The sequence below is a fragment of the Xenopus tropicalis genome, chromosome 2 (assembly GCF_000004195.4).
Source record: "Xenopus tropicalis strain Nigerian chromosome 2, UCB_Xtro_10.0, whole genome shotgun sequence".
In the NCBI taxonomy this organism is placed as follows: domain Eukaryota; kingdom Metazoa; phylum Chordata; class Amphibia; order Anura; family Pipidae; genus Xenopus; species Xenopus tropicalis.
The window spans coordinates 3,986,454-4,000,039 of NC_030678.2; the positions used below are offsets into that span (position 1 = coordinate 3,986,454).

At 52.3% G+C, this 13,586-nt stretch overlaps 1 long non-coding RNA gene and 1 pseudogene across 1 annotated transcript in view; both read right to left on the bottom strand.

Moving 5' to 3' along the window:
* Window positions 1-13,586, bottom strand: part of LOC108645742 — a 96,860-nt gene that overhangs the window by 49,684 nt on the left and 33,590 nt on the right. The gene's annotated exons all lie outside the window — the stretch shown is intronic.
* On the bottom strand, window positions 9,384-9,482 carry LOC116409057 (annotated as a pseudogene).

Below are 13,586 nucleotides of genomic sequence, written 5' to 3' on the forward strand. Positions count from 1 at the left end.
AGATAGAGAGAGAGAGAGACTGATGATAGATAGATAGATAGATAGAGATAGAGAGAGAGAGACTGATGATAGATAGATAGATAGATGATAGATAGATAGATAGATAGATAGATAGATGATAGATAGATAGAGTGAGAGAGAGACTGATGATAGATAGATGATGGATAGATTAGAGTGAGAGAGAGACTGATGATAGATAGATGATAGATAGATAGAGTGAGAGACTGATGATAGATAGATGATAGATAGATAGAGTGAGAGAGAGAGACTGATGATAGATAGATGGATAGATAGATAGATAGAGAGAGAGATAGATAGATAGATAGATAGATAGAGTGAGAGAGAGACTGATGATAGATAGATAGATAGATAGATAGATAGATAGATAGATAGATAGATAGATAGATAGATAGATAGATAGATAGATAGTGAGAGAGAGACTAGATAGATAGATAGATGGATAGATAGATAGATAGAGAGATAGATAGATTAGAGAGAGATAGATAGATAGAGTGAGAGAGAGACTGATGATAGATAGATAGATAGATAGATAGAGAGACTGATAATAGATAGATAGATAGATAGATGAGTGACAGTGACTGATGATAGATAGATGGATAGATAGATAGAGTGAGAGAGAGACTGATGATAGACATTGGCAGTCAATAACATCATGGGGCGGGGAAATGGGTGGGCAAGGTTGGGGGAATGGGTATATGGGGTAGGGAAATGGGTGGGCAAGGTTGGGGGAATGGGTATATGGGGTAGGGAAATGGGTGGGCAAGGTTGGGGGAATGGGTATATGGGGTAGGGAAATGGGTGGGCAAGGTTGGGGGAATGGGTATATGGGGTAGGGAAATGGGTGGGCAAGGTTGGGGGAATGGGTATATGGGGTAGGGAAATGGGTGGGCAAGGTTGGGGGAATGGGTATATGGGGTAGGGAAATGGGTGGGCAAGGTTGGGGGAATGGGTATATGGGGTAGGGAAATGGGTGGGCAAGGTTGGGGGAATGGGTATATGGGGTAGGGAAATGGGTGGGCAAGGTTGGGGGAATGGGTATATGGGGCGGGGGAATGGGCAGGTAAATGGGCGGGGCAGACGTAGTTTCTATTTAAAAGGAGCGGATTGGGTGCGGAGAAAGGGAAGGGAGGGATTTATAGTCTTACAAATATACTGGCAGGTATATTGGCGGTAAATTTGTAATAGTGGTACTAGCCCCCGATGGCTCGGCCGGTCAGATACCGGCTGGTTGGCAACCCTCTCTGCACCATATCCTTTCTGACTTATAACAAGTAACGAGCCCATTGCTTTTCCGCATGTGTATTTCCCCTTTAGCCCATATTTATATATGTATCTACTAACCCGACATGTGCAAACTCATCTCATCCCGTCAAAGGCAAAATGTTCTCGACTCCAACGAGCCGACGCCCCATCACGAGCGGCAAATTAACGTTTAAATAGGTGCAATTTCTTTACATGAAAGAAAACTTTGGTAATTGTATAATAAATATGAAAATTAGCTCTAATTTGTCAAACAGACAAGAAAAAAAAAAAAAACAACCCCCCCCCCCCGATGTAATCACCGACGACTTCTGAAATTGTCATTTGTGAAAACTGAAATATTGTTTGAAGCCAAAACATACACAAGGCTTCCTATTTGTAATCAGAGATTTCATTTCTGCTCATTATGATCTCATGAGCGCATTAAGATGTTATTACCATTAATTACTCGGCGGCGTCGGTGCGCGGTGCAGTGACAGGCAGGGGCTGCGCGGGTGTGCGAGACGCCGCTCGAGGAATAGCTCCATTATTTTACCATCAGATTATGCGGCAGCGGATGTGGGAAAGTACCGCGGGCAACACGTTGCTGGGATTCATATATACGGAGACCGGAGGGGAGCAGGCAGCTACGTCCTAACTGCCACCCAACTGAGCTCTCCTGTCATAATAACACGTATTCCCTGGGAAATGAGTCTGAAAATACCAACGTGCAATTAATGTTAGCCTTCCAGGAACAGCATATGGCACAGAGCAGATACAAGTAACAGATCCGCTTAAAGGGGAACTAAACCCTAAAGATGAATATGGCTAGAAATGCCATCTTTTATATACAGGTATAGGACCTCAGTTGGGATCAAGTACAGGTACTGTTTTATTATTACAGAGAAAAGGGAATCATTTAACCATTAAATAAACCCAATGGGATTGTTCTGCCCCCCAATAAGGGGTAATTATATCTTAGTTGGGATCAAGTACAGGTACTGTTTTATTATTACAGAGAAAAGGGAATCATTTAACCATTAAATAAACCCAATATGGCTGTTCTGTCCCAATAAGGGGTAATTATATCTTAGTTGGGATCAAGTACAGGTACTGTTTTATTATTACAGAGAAAAGGGAATCATTTAACCATTAAATAAACCCAATAGGGCTGTTCTGCCCCAATAAGGGGTAATTATATCTTAGTTGGGATCAAGTACAGGTACTGTTTTATTATTACAGAGAAAAGGGAATCATTTAACCATTAAATAAACCCAATAGGGCTGTTCTGCCCCAATAAGGGGTAATTATATCTTAGTTGGGATCAAGTACAGGTACTGTTTTATTATTACAGAGAAAAGGGAATCATTTAACCATGAAATAAACCCAATAGGACTGTTCTGCCCCAATAAGGGGTAATTATATCTTAGTTGGGATCAAGTACAGGTACTGTTTTATTATTACAGAGAAAAGGGAATCATTTAACCATTAAATAAACCCAATAGGGCTGTTCTGCCCCCAATAAGGGGTAATTATATCTTAGTTGGGATCAAGTACAGGTACTGTTTTAATTTTACACAGAAAAATTTTAAAAATTTGAATTACATGATTAAAAAGGAGTCTATGGGAGACAGGCTTTCGTAATTCAGAGCTTTCTGGATAATGGGTCTCCGGATAAGGGTTCCGATACCTGTACTAAACTGACTTAAGCATTAGCTTAGGGGAGCATATACTAAGGGCCAGATTCAGTAAGGTACGAATCCGATCATTCTGATGATCGTTAATCTAAAATCTGAAAATTCTTTCCATTTGAACCCCGAAAATTTCTTACTTACAATCTGAAATTTCTGTACTGAAATGATCGTTTGCGATAGTTACGAAATTTTCATATTCGAACGATCATAAACAGCGGGAAAAACTTTCTGACTCTGATCCTTCTGTGCATGATTTTGGAAGCCTCCCATAGGGCTCAATGGCACTCTGCAGCTCCAACCCGGCCCAAGGAAAGTCTCCCATAGGGCTCAATGGCACTCTGCAGCTCCAACCCGGCCCAAGGAAAGTCTCCCATAGGGCTCAATGGCACTCTGCAGCTCCAACCCGGCCCAAGGAAAGTCTCCCATAGGGCTCAATGGCACTCTGCAGCTCCAACCCGGCCCAAGGAAAGCCTCCCATAGGGCTCAATGGCACTCTGCAGCTCCAACCCGGCCCAAGGAAAGTCTCCCATAGGGCTCAATGGCACTCTGCAGCTCCAACCTGGCCCAAGGAAAGTCTCCCATAGGGCTCAATGGCACTCTGCAGCTCCAACCCGGCCCAAGGAAAGCCTCCCATAGGGCTCAATGGCACTCTGCAGCTCCAACCCGGCCCAAGGAAAGTCTCCCATAGGGCTCAATGGCACTCTGCAGCTCCAACCCGGCCCAAGGAAAGTCTCCCATAGGGCTCAATGGCACTCTGCAGCTCCAACCCGGCCCAAGGAAAGTCTCCCATAGGGCTCAATGGCACTCTGCAGCTCCAACCCGGCCCAAGGAAAGTCTCCCATAGGGCTCAATGGCACTCTGCAGCTCCAACCCGGCCCAAGGAAAGTCTCCCATAGGGCTCAATGGCACTCTGCAGCTCCAACCCGGCCCAAGGAAAGTCTCCCATAGGGCTCAATGGCACTCTGCAGCTCCAACCTGGCCCAAGGAAAGTCTCCCATAGGGCTCAATGGCACTCTGCAGCTCCAACCCGGCCCAAGGAAAGTCTCCCATAGGGCTCAATGGCACTCTGCAGCTCCAACCCGACCCAAGGAAAGCCTCCCATAGGGCTCAATGGCACTCTGCAGCTCCAACCTGGCCCAAGGAAAGTCTCCCATAGGGCTCAATGGCACTCTGCAGCTCCAACCCGGCCCAAGGAAAGTCTCCCATAGGGCTCAATGGCACTCTGCAGCTCCAACCCGGCCCAAGGAAAGTCTCCCATAGGGCTCAATGGCACTCTGCAGCTCCAACCCGGCCCAAGGAAAGTCTCCCATAGGGCTCAATGGCACTCTGCAGCTCCAACCCGGCCCAAGAAAAGTCTCCCATAGGGCTCAATGGCACTCTGCAGCTCCAACCCGACCCAAGGAAAGTCTCCCATAGGGCTCAATGGCACTCTGCAGCTCCAACCCGACCCAAGGAAAGTCTCCCATAGGGCTCAATGGCACTCTGCAGCTCCAACCCGGCCCAAGGAAAGTCTCCCATTGAGCTCAATGGCACTCTGCAGCTCCAACCCGGCCCAAGGAAAGTCTCCCATAGAGCTCAATGGCACTCTGCAGCTCCAACCCGGCCCAAGGAAAGTCTCCCATAGAGCTCAATGGCACTCTGCAGCTCCAACCCGGCCCAAGGAAAGTCTCCCATAGGGCTCAATGGCACTCTGCAGCTCCAACCCGGCCCAAGGAAAGTCTCCCATAGGGCTCAATGGCACTCTGCAGCTCCACCCGGCCCAAGGAAAGTCTCCCATAGGGCTCAATGGCACTCTGCAGCTCCAACCTGGTGCAAGGAAAGTCTCCCATAGGGCTCAATGGAACTCTGCAGCTCCAACCTGGCCCAAGGAAAGTCTCCCATAGAGCTCAATGGCACTCTGCAGCTCCAACCCGGCCCAAGGAAAGTCTCCCATAGAGCTCAATGGCACTCTGCAGCTCCAACCTGGCCCAAGGAAAGTCTCCCATAGGGCTCAATGGCACTCTGCAGCTCCAACCCGGCCCAAGGAAAGTCTCCCATAGGGCTCAATGGCACTCTGCAGCTCCAACCTGGCCCAAGGAAAGTCTCCCATAGGGCTCAATGGCACTCTGCAGCTCCAACCCGGCCCAAGGAAAGTCTCCCATAGGGCTCAATGGCACTCTGCAGCTCCAAACCTGGCCCAAGGAAAGTCTCCCATAGGGCTCAATGGCACTCTGCAGCTCCAACCCGGCCCAAGGAAAGTCTCCCATAGGGCTCAATGGCACTCTGCAGCTCCAACCTGGCCCAAGGAAAGTCTCCCATAGGGCTCAATGGCACTCTGCAGCTCCAACCCGGCCCAAGGAAAGTCTCCCATAGGGCTCAATGGCACTCTGCAGCTCCAACCCGGCCCAAGGAAAGTCTCCCATAGGGCTCAATGGCACTCTGCAGCTCCAACCTGGCCCAAGGAAAGTCTCCCATAGGGCTCAATGGCACTCTGCAGCTCCAACCAAAAAACAAAAAAAAAAAAAAAAATATGCACAGTTCTAGAACTTTGAAAAAATACAAAGTTTTTGTATTCGGACTCAATCGTACTTTGATGAATGTGCCCCTAAAGGTGACAATACACGGGCCAATTGTAGATGGATATATAGTCCCTTAGACCGTCTCGGCAGCTTATTGGCCCAAGTAATTCTGGGAACTAATCCCAAAGAGCTCCATTTACATGGGTTTATCTTATAGGCTAAAGCTCACCCACTGGGTTTTAAAGCAAAAACCAGGATAATAGCTGATCAGATTCCCAACTACAGACCAGTTTTCCCCGTCTTGGGGCTCATCAGTGTAGTGCAGGGTTGTCTGTTTGGCTTAGGGAGAGCCAGGAGTGTGGAACCACAGATAAATCATTAGGGTTGAGGAGACTGCCTCATACATATTCAAATAAACACAAGGAATTCTGGGAACTAATCCCCAAAAGCTCTAAGAAAATCCCACTTACATGGGTTTATTCTACAGACTAAATCTCACCCAGAATAATAGCAGATCAGATTCCCAATTACAGACGATTTTTTTTTCTTTTTTACATACCATTGGGGCTAGCCCCTTTACCCACGACCCCCAGGCCAAAAGGCACTTGGGTGCAAGGGTCAATGGGAACACTTTTTTTTTTTCTTTTTTACATACCATTGGGGCTAGCCCCTTTACCCACGACCCCCAGGCCAAAAGGCACTTGGGTGCAAGGGTCAATGGGAACCTTCACGCAACGGCTAGGGCCAGCCCCTTTACCCACGACCCCCAGGCCAAAAGGCACATGGGTGCAAGGGTCAATGGGAACCTTCACGCAACGGCTAGGGCGAGCCCCTTTACCCACGACCCCCAGGCCAAAAGGCACTTGGGTGCAAAGGTCAATGGGAACCTTCACGCAACGGCTAGGCCTAGCCCCTTTACCCACGACCCCCAGGCCAAAAGGCACTTGGGTGCAAGGGTCAATGGGAACCTTCACGCAACGGCTAGGGCCAGCCCCTTTACCCACGACCCCCAGGCCAAAAGGCACTTGGGTGCAAGGGTCAATGGGAACCTTCACGCAACGGCTAGGGCCAGCCCCTTTACCCACGACCCCCAGACCAAAAGGCACTTGGGTGCAAGGGTCAATGGGAACCTTCACGCAACGGCCAGGGCGAGCCCCCTTTTTTTTTTTTTTTTTTTGGGGGTAGATCAGTATAGTGCAGGGTTGTCTGTTTGGCTTAGGGAGAGCCAGGAGTGTGGAACCACAGATAAATCATTAGGGTTGAGGAGACTGCCTCATACATATTCAAATAAACACAAGGAATTCTGGGAACTAATCCCCAAAAGCTCTAAGAAAATCCCACTTACATGGGTTTATTCTACAGACTAAATCTCACCCAGAATAATAGCAGATCAGATTCCCAATTACAGACGATTTTTTTTTTCTTTTTTACATACCACTGGGGCTAGCCCCTTTACCCACGACCCCCAGGCCAAAAGGCACTTGGGTGCAAGGGTCAATGGGAACCTTCACGCAACGGCTAGGGCCAGCCCTTTACCCACGACCCCCAGGCCAAAAGGCACTTGGGTGCAAGGGTCAATGGGAACCTTCACGCAACGGCTAGGGCCGCCTCTTTACCCACGACCCCCAGGCCAAAAGGCACTTGGGTGCAAGGGCCAATGGGAACCTTCACGCAACAGCTAGGGCCAGCCCCTTTACCCACAACCCCCAGGCCAAAAGGCACTTGGGTGCAAGGGTCAATGGGAACCTTCACGCAACGGCTAGGGCGAGCCCCTTTACCCACAACCCCCAGGCCAAAAGGCACTTGGGTGCAAGGGTCAATGGGAACTTTCACGCAACGGCTAGGGCCAGCCCCTTTACCCACGACCCCCAGGCCAAAAGGCACTTGGGTGCAAGGGTCAATGGGAACCTTCACGCAACGGCTAGGGCCAGCCCCTTTACCCACGACCCCCAGGCCAAAAGGCACTTGGGTGCAAGGGTCAATGGGAACCTTCACGCAACGGCTAGGGCCAGCCCCCTTTTCTTGGGGCAGATCAGTGTAGTGCAGAGTTGTCTGTTTGGCTTAGGGAGAGCCAGGAGTGTGGATCCACAGATAAATCATTAGGGTTGAGGAGACTGCCTCATACATATTCAAATAAACACAAGGAATTCTGGGAACTAATCCCCAAAAGCTCTAAGAAAATCCCACTTACATGGGTTTATTCTACAGACTAAATCTCACCCAGAATAATAGCAGATCAGATTCCCAATTACAGACGATTTTTTTTTTTTCTTTTTTACATACCATTGGGGCTAGCCCCTTTACCCACGACCCCCAGGCCAAAAGGCACTTGGGTGCAAGGGCCAATGGGAACCTTCACGCAACAGCTAGGGCCAGCCCCTTTACCCACAACCCCCAGGCCAAAAGGCACTTGGGTGCAAGGGTCAATGGGAACCTTCACGCAATGGCTAGGGCCAGCCCCTTTACCCACGACCCCCAGGCCAAAAGGCACATGGGTGCAAGGGTCAATGGGAACCTTCACGCAACGGCTAGGGCCAGCCCCTTTACCCACGACCCCCAGGCCAAAAGGCACTTGGGTGCAAGGGTCAATGGGAACCTTCACGCAACGGCTAGGGCAAGCCCCTTTACCCACGACCCCCAGGCAAAAAGGCAGTTAATTGCAAGGGTCATTGGGAACCTTCACGCAACAGCTAGGGCCAGCCCCTTTACCCACAACCCCCAGGCCAAAAGGCACTTAGGTGCAAGGGTCATTGGGAACCTTCACGCAACGGCTTTCACTCTTCTTGGGGCTCATCAGTGTAGTGCAGGGTTTTCTGTAAGGCATAGGGAGAGCCAGGAGTGTGGATCCACAGATAAATTATTAGGGTTGTGGAGACAAGGAATTCTGGGAACTAATTGTCAAAAGTTCCAAGAAAATCCTACTGGCGCAGGTTTATTCTACAGACTACAGCTCACCCAGACACCAGAATAATATCTGATCAGATTCCCAAGTACTGATCAGTGTAGTGCAGGGTTTTCTTACCAGCTCAGGGAGAGCCAGGAGTGCGAATCCACAGATAAACCATTAGGGTTGAGGAGACTGCCTCATACATATGCAAATAACTGCAAGGAATTCTGGGAATTAATCCCAAAGCGCTCCACTTACATGGGCTTATCCTATAGGCTAATTCTCACCCACCAAGCTTTAAAGCAAAAGCCGGGATAATACCTTGATTATAAGACCAGTTTTTATTGAAGCCCGTGCGTGCTTCATAACCCAAGTGCAAAAACGTGCTCACATAAAAGTGCCACACAGGTGCAAGAGGGTGCGGTGACCAGCCTCCAAAGAGGCTAAGTCCGTAAAACTCCGGGTCCACCGGCCAAAAGGCGCTGCGTGGCTCCAGAATCTTCGGGAACCCCTTTGCCTAAGCTCAGGGGAACCCCTTTGTCCCCGACCTCCCCGGCCAAAAGGCCAGCGGGAGGCAAGGGTCTTCGGGTCTCCTTTGCCGCAAGGCTAGGGAGACCCCTTTCCCCAACCAGCCGAAGCAAAGAAGGGGTCCGGTTCAAATGGACCTCCGAATAGGTCCCATCTGGGGTGCGCCCGCTCCAGGGGCCAGGATTAAAATGCTAAAACCCGGAGGTAGTGCATAAAATCCATAAGTGCAAAAAGTGGACAGACAACAAGTAAAAGACATAAAAAAGTGGCTTAAAAAGCCCCAGCCTTTCGGCCGGAATATAAAAATTCTTCTTGCCCCTACCAAAAGGTCTGGGGCTAAGAGGAGCAGCTTAGTGCAAACAAATAAAGTGCCGAGTGCGCAAAGTGCCAGGTGCTTCACCGAAGTGATTTTCTGGCACCCCAGGGGTGCAAGTCCTGGGGCGCTAACACGGGCCCAATAATCTGTTGCCTCGGCCCCCGGCCAGAGTATCAAGTGCCTCTCTGTCTAGGCAGTAAGGAGGATCCCGGCTTGACATCCCTTAGCTAGGATGCCAAGCCCCCCTACGCTTCGAACAGATACTACACTTGATCTTAGCCAAAAGGCCGAGAAGCTTGATTATAAGACCAGTTTTGTCCTTCTTGGGGCTCATCTGTGTAGCACAGGGTTTTCTGATCAGCATAGGGAGAGCCAGGAGTGTATATCCACAGATAAATCATTAGGGTTGAGGAGACCACCTCATACATATGCAAATAAACACAAGGGATTCTGGGAACTAATCCCAAACATGAGTTTATCCTATAGGCTAAAACCCTGCGAGTAGAAAAGTGCTTTAGTAACTAGTAGGAGCAGAGTAAGTCCTTTCTGAGTAGAAAATCCGACATAACAATTCAGTTTATCTGTAATACAAATGCCTACGTGCCATGTTAATTAAAGGGGGATAATATAGAGTTCTAAGTGCCAGGCACTGCCTGGGTGACACTTTACACAGGAAATAAAAGCATATTTATAATTACCCTACCCTAGCAAACAGGCGCAGCGTCTTATTACAAAGGCAAAAGTTCAGGCGAAATGCACCATTCGGATTAAATTGAACCGCGGGGAAATAACGTTTTACAGTTTGTCATCTCCGAGCATTCAATGCCCAAGGCATCACCTGGCCATAAAAGCCATTATTAACATTGCCTGTAAAGTGGCCACATTTACAGCCCCCGCGCTCACATCACAATTAGAAATCATAAAAACCCACCCACCGCTCCAGTTTGCAGAGTGTTGAGCCGACCCATTGGTTCCCATGTTGTGTATCCAGTCAATCCGCTCACAAACGCACAAGTACCACAACTTGTTGATAAAATGGGAAACTGATGGTCGGACTCTTTGAGACTGACGTGGTGAACCAATCGCTGATCACCACAATATAGCCCTGCCCTCGCAACATCATAAACACGCCCCCCACAAAGTAACAGTCCATCCCTCGTGAAATGACTGCCCCGCCCCCTGCCCAGAGTTCACCACTACAAAAGATGGCAACCCTAGTTGATCCCTCTGAAAGCACTAGGTTATTAGCCAAGGTATTTCCCCTACATCTCTGCTATTAGGGAAGGCTAACCGCTCCTAAAGGCCATCGCATTGCTTCAGTATTCCCTCGGCAGGCAACTTCACACGACTTTGTTGCCGGTGGTAAGGTATTTTGGTGCAGTTAGTCTATACAAAGTGTAGATCTATATAGTCTTGGGTATTCTGCTTGTTCAGGAAATCACCCAAGTCCCTCTTATAGCCATTAACAGAATCTGCCCTCCCAACATCCCCCGGCAGGGCATTCCCCAACCCCCTCACTGCCCTCACCGTGAGGAACCCCCTACCCAACACCCCCCGGCAGGGCATTCCCCAACCCCCTCACTGCCCTCACCGTGAGGAACCCCCTACCCAACATCCCCCGCCAGGGCATTCCCCAACCCCCTCACTGCCCTCACCGTGAGGAACCCCCTACCCAACATCCCCCGCCAGGGCATTCCCCAACCCCCTCACTGCCCTCACTGTGAGGAACCCCCTACCCAACACCCCCCGGCAGGGCATTCCCCAACCCCCTCACTGCCCTCACCGTGAGGAACCCACTACCCAACATCCCCCGGCAGGGCATTCCCCAACCCCCCTCACTGCCCTCACCGTGAGGAACCCCCTACCCAACATACCCTGGCAGGGCATTCCCAACCCCCCTCACTGCCCTCACCGTGAGGAACCCCCTACCCAACACCCCCCGGCAGGGCATTCCCCAACCCCCTCACTGCCCTCACCGTGAGGAACCCCCTACCCCAACATCCCCCGCCAGGGCATTCCCCAACCCCCTCACTGCCCTCACTGTGAGGAACCCCCTACCCAACACCCCCCGGCAGGGCATTCCCCAACCCCCTCACTGCCCCTCACCGTGAGGAACCCCCTACCCAACATACCCTGGCAGGGCATTCCCAACCCCCTCACTGCCCTCACCGTGAGGAACCCCCTACCCAACATCCCCCGGCAGGGCATTCCCCAACCCCCTCACTGCCCTCACCGTGAGGAACCCCTACCCAACATCCCCCGGCAGGGCATTCCCCAACCCCCTCACTGCCCTCACCGTGAGGAACCCCCTACCCAACATCCCCCAACAGGGCATTCCCCAACCCCCTCACTGCCCTCACCATGAGGAACCCCCTACCCAACACCCCCCGGCAGGGCATTCCCCAACCCCCTCACTGCCCTCACCGTGAGGAACCCCCTACCCAACATCCCCCGGCAGGGCATTCCCCAACCCCCTCACTGCCCTCACCGTGAGGAACCCCCCTACCCAACATCCCCCAACAGGGCATTCCCCAACCCCCTCACTGCCCTCACCGTGAGGAACCCCTACCCAACATCCCCCAACAGGGCATTCCCCAACCCCCTCACTGCCCTCACCATTAAGAAACCCCCTACCCAACATCCCCCGGCAGGGCATTCCCCAACCCCCTCACTGCCCTCACCGTGAGGGAACCCCCTACCCAACATCCCCCGGCAGGGCATTCCCCAACCCCCTCACTGCCCTCACCGTGAGGAACCCCCTACCCAACATCCCCCAACAGGGCATTCCCCAACCCCCTCACTGCCCTCACCATTAAGAAACCCCCTACCCAACATCCCCCGGCAGGGCATTCCCCAACCCCCTCACTGCCCTCACCGTGAGGAACCCCCTACCCAACATCCCCCGGCAGGGCATTCCCCACCCCCTCACTGCCCTCACCGTGAGGAACCCCCTACCCAACATCCCCCAACAGGGCATTCCCCAACCCCCTCACTGCCCTCACCATTAAGAAACCCCCTACCCAACACCCCCCGGCAGGGCATTCCCCAACCCCCTCACTGCCCTCACCGTGAGGAACCCCCTACCCAACATACCCTGGCAGGGCATTCCCAACCCCCTCACTGCCCTCACCGTGAGGAACCCCCTACCCAACACCCCCCGGCAGGGCATTCCCCAACCCCCTCACTGCCCTCACCGTGAGGAACCCCCTACCCAACATCCCCCAACAGGGCATTCCCCAACCCCCTCACTGCCCTCACCATGAGGAACCCCCTACCCAAACCCCCCGGCAGGGCATTCCCCAACCCCCTCACTGCCCTCACCGTGAGGAACCCCCTACCCAACATCCCCCGGCAGGGCATTCCCCAACCCCCTCACTGCCCTCACCGTGAGGAACCCCTTACCCAACATCCCCAAAGGGCATTCCCCAACCCCCTCACTGCCCTCACCATTAAGAAACCCCCTACCCAACCCCCGGCAGGGCATTCCCCAACCCCCTCACTGCCCTCACCGAAACCCCCTACCCAACATCCCCCGGCAGGGCATTCCCCAACCCCCTCACTGCCCTCACCGTGAGGAACCCCCCCCAAAATCCCCCGGCAGGGCATTCCCCAACCCCCTCACTGCCCTCACCGTGAGGAACCCCTACCCAACATCCCCCAACAGGGCATTCCCCAACCCCTCACTGCCCTCACCATTAAGAAACCCCCTACCCAACATCCCCCGGCAGGGCATTCCCCAACCCCCTCACTGCCCTCACCGGTGAGGAACCCCCTACCCAACATACCCTGGCAGGGCATTCCCAACCCCCTCACTGCCCTCACCGTGAGGAACCCCCTACCCAACACCCCCCGGCAGGGCATTCCCCAACCCCCTCACTGCCCTCACCGTGAGGAACCCCCTACCCAACATCCCCCAACAGGGCATTCCCCAACCCCCTCACTGCCCTCACCCATGAGGAACCCCCCTACCCAACACCCCCCGGCAGGGCATTCCCCAACCCCCTCACTGCCCTCACCGTGAGGAACCCCCCTACCCAACATCCCCCGGCAGGGCATTCCCCAACCCCCTCACTGCCCTCACCGTGAGGAACCCCTTACCAACATCCCCCAACAGGGCATTCCCCAACCCCCTCACTGCCCTCACCATTAAGAAACCCCCTACCCAACATCCCCCGGCAGGGCATTCCCCAACCCCCTCACTGCCCTCACCGTGAGGAACCCCCTACCCAACATCCCCCGGCAGGGCATTCCCCAACCCCCTCACTGCCCTCACCATTAAGCTGCTTCAAATGAAAGTTCCGTTCCTCTAAGCTGAAGGGGAGATCTTGTTTGTTCTCTTCTATCCGTCTATAATGTCCTCCAATGGGACAGCCCCTTATGCTTATTGTCTACGGGGTCACCAG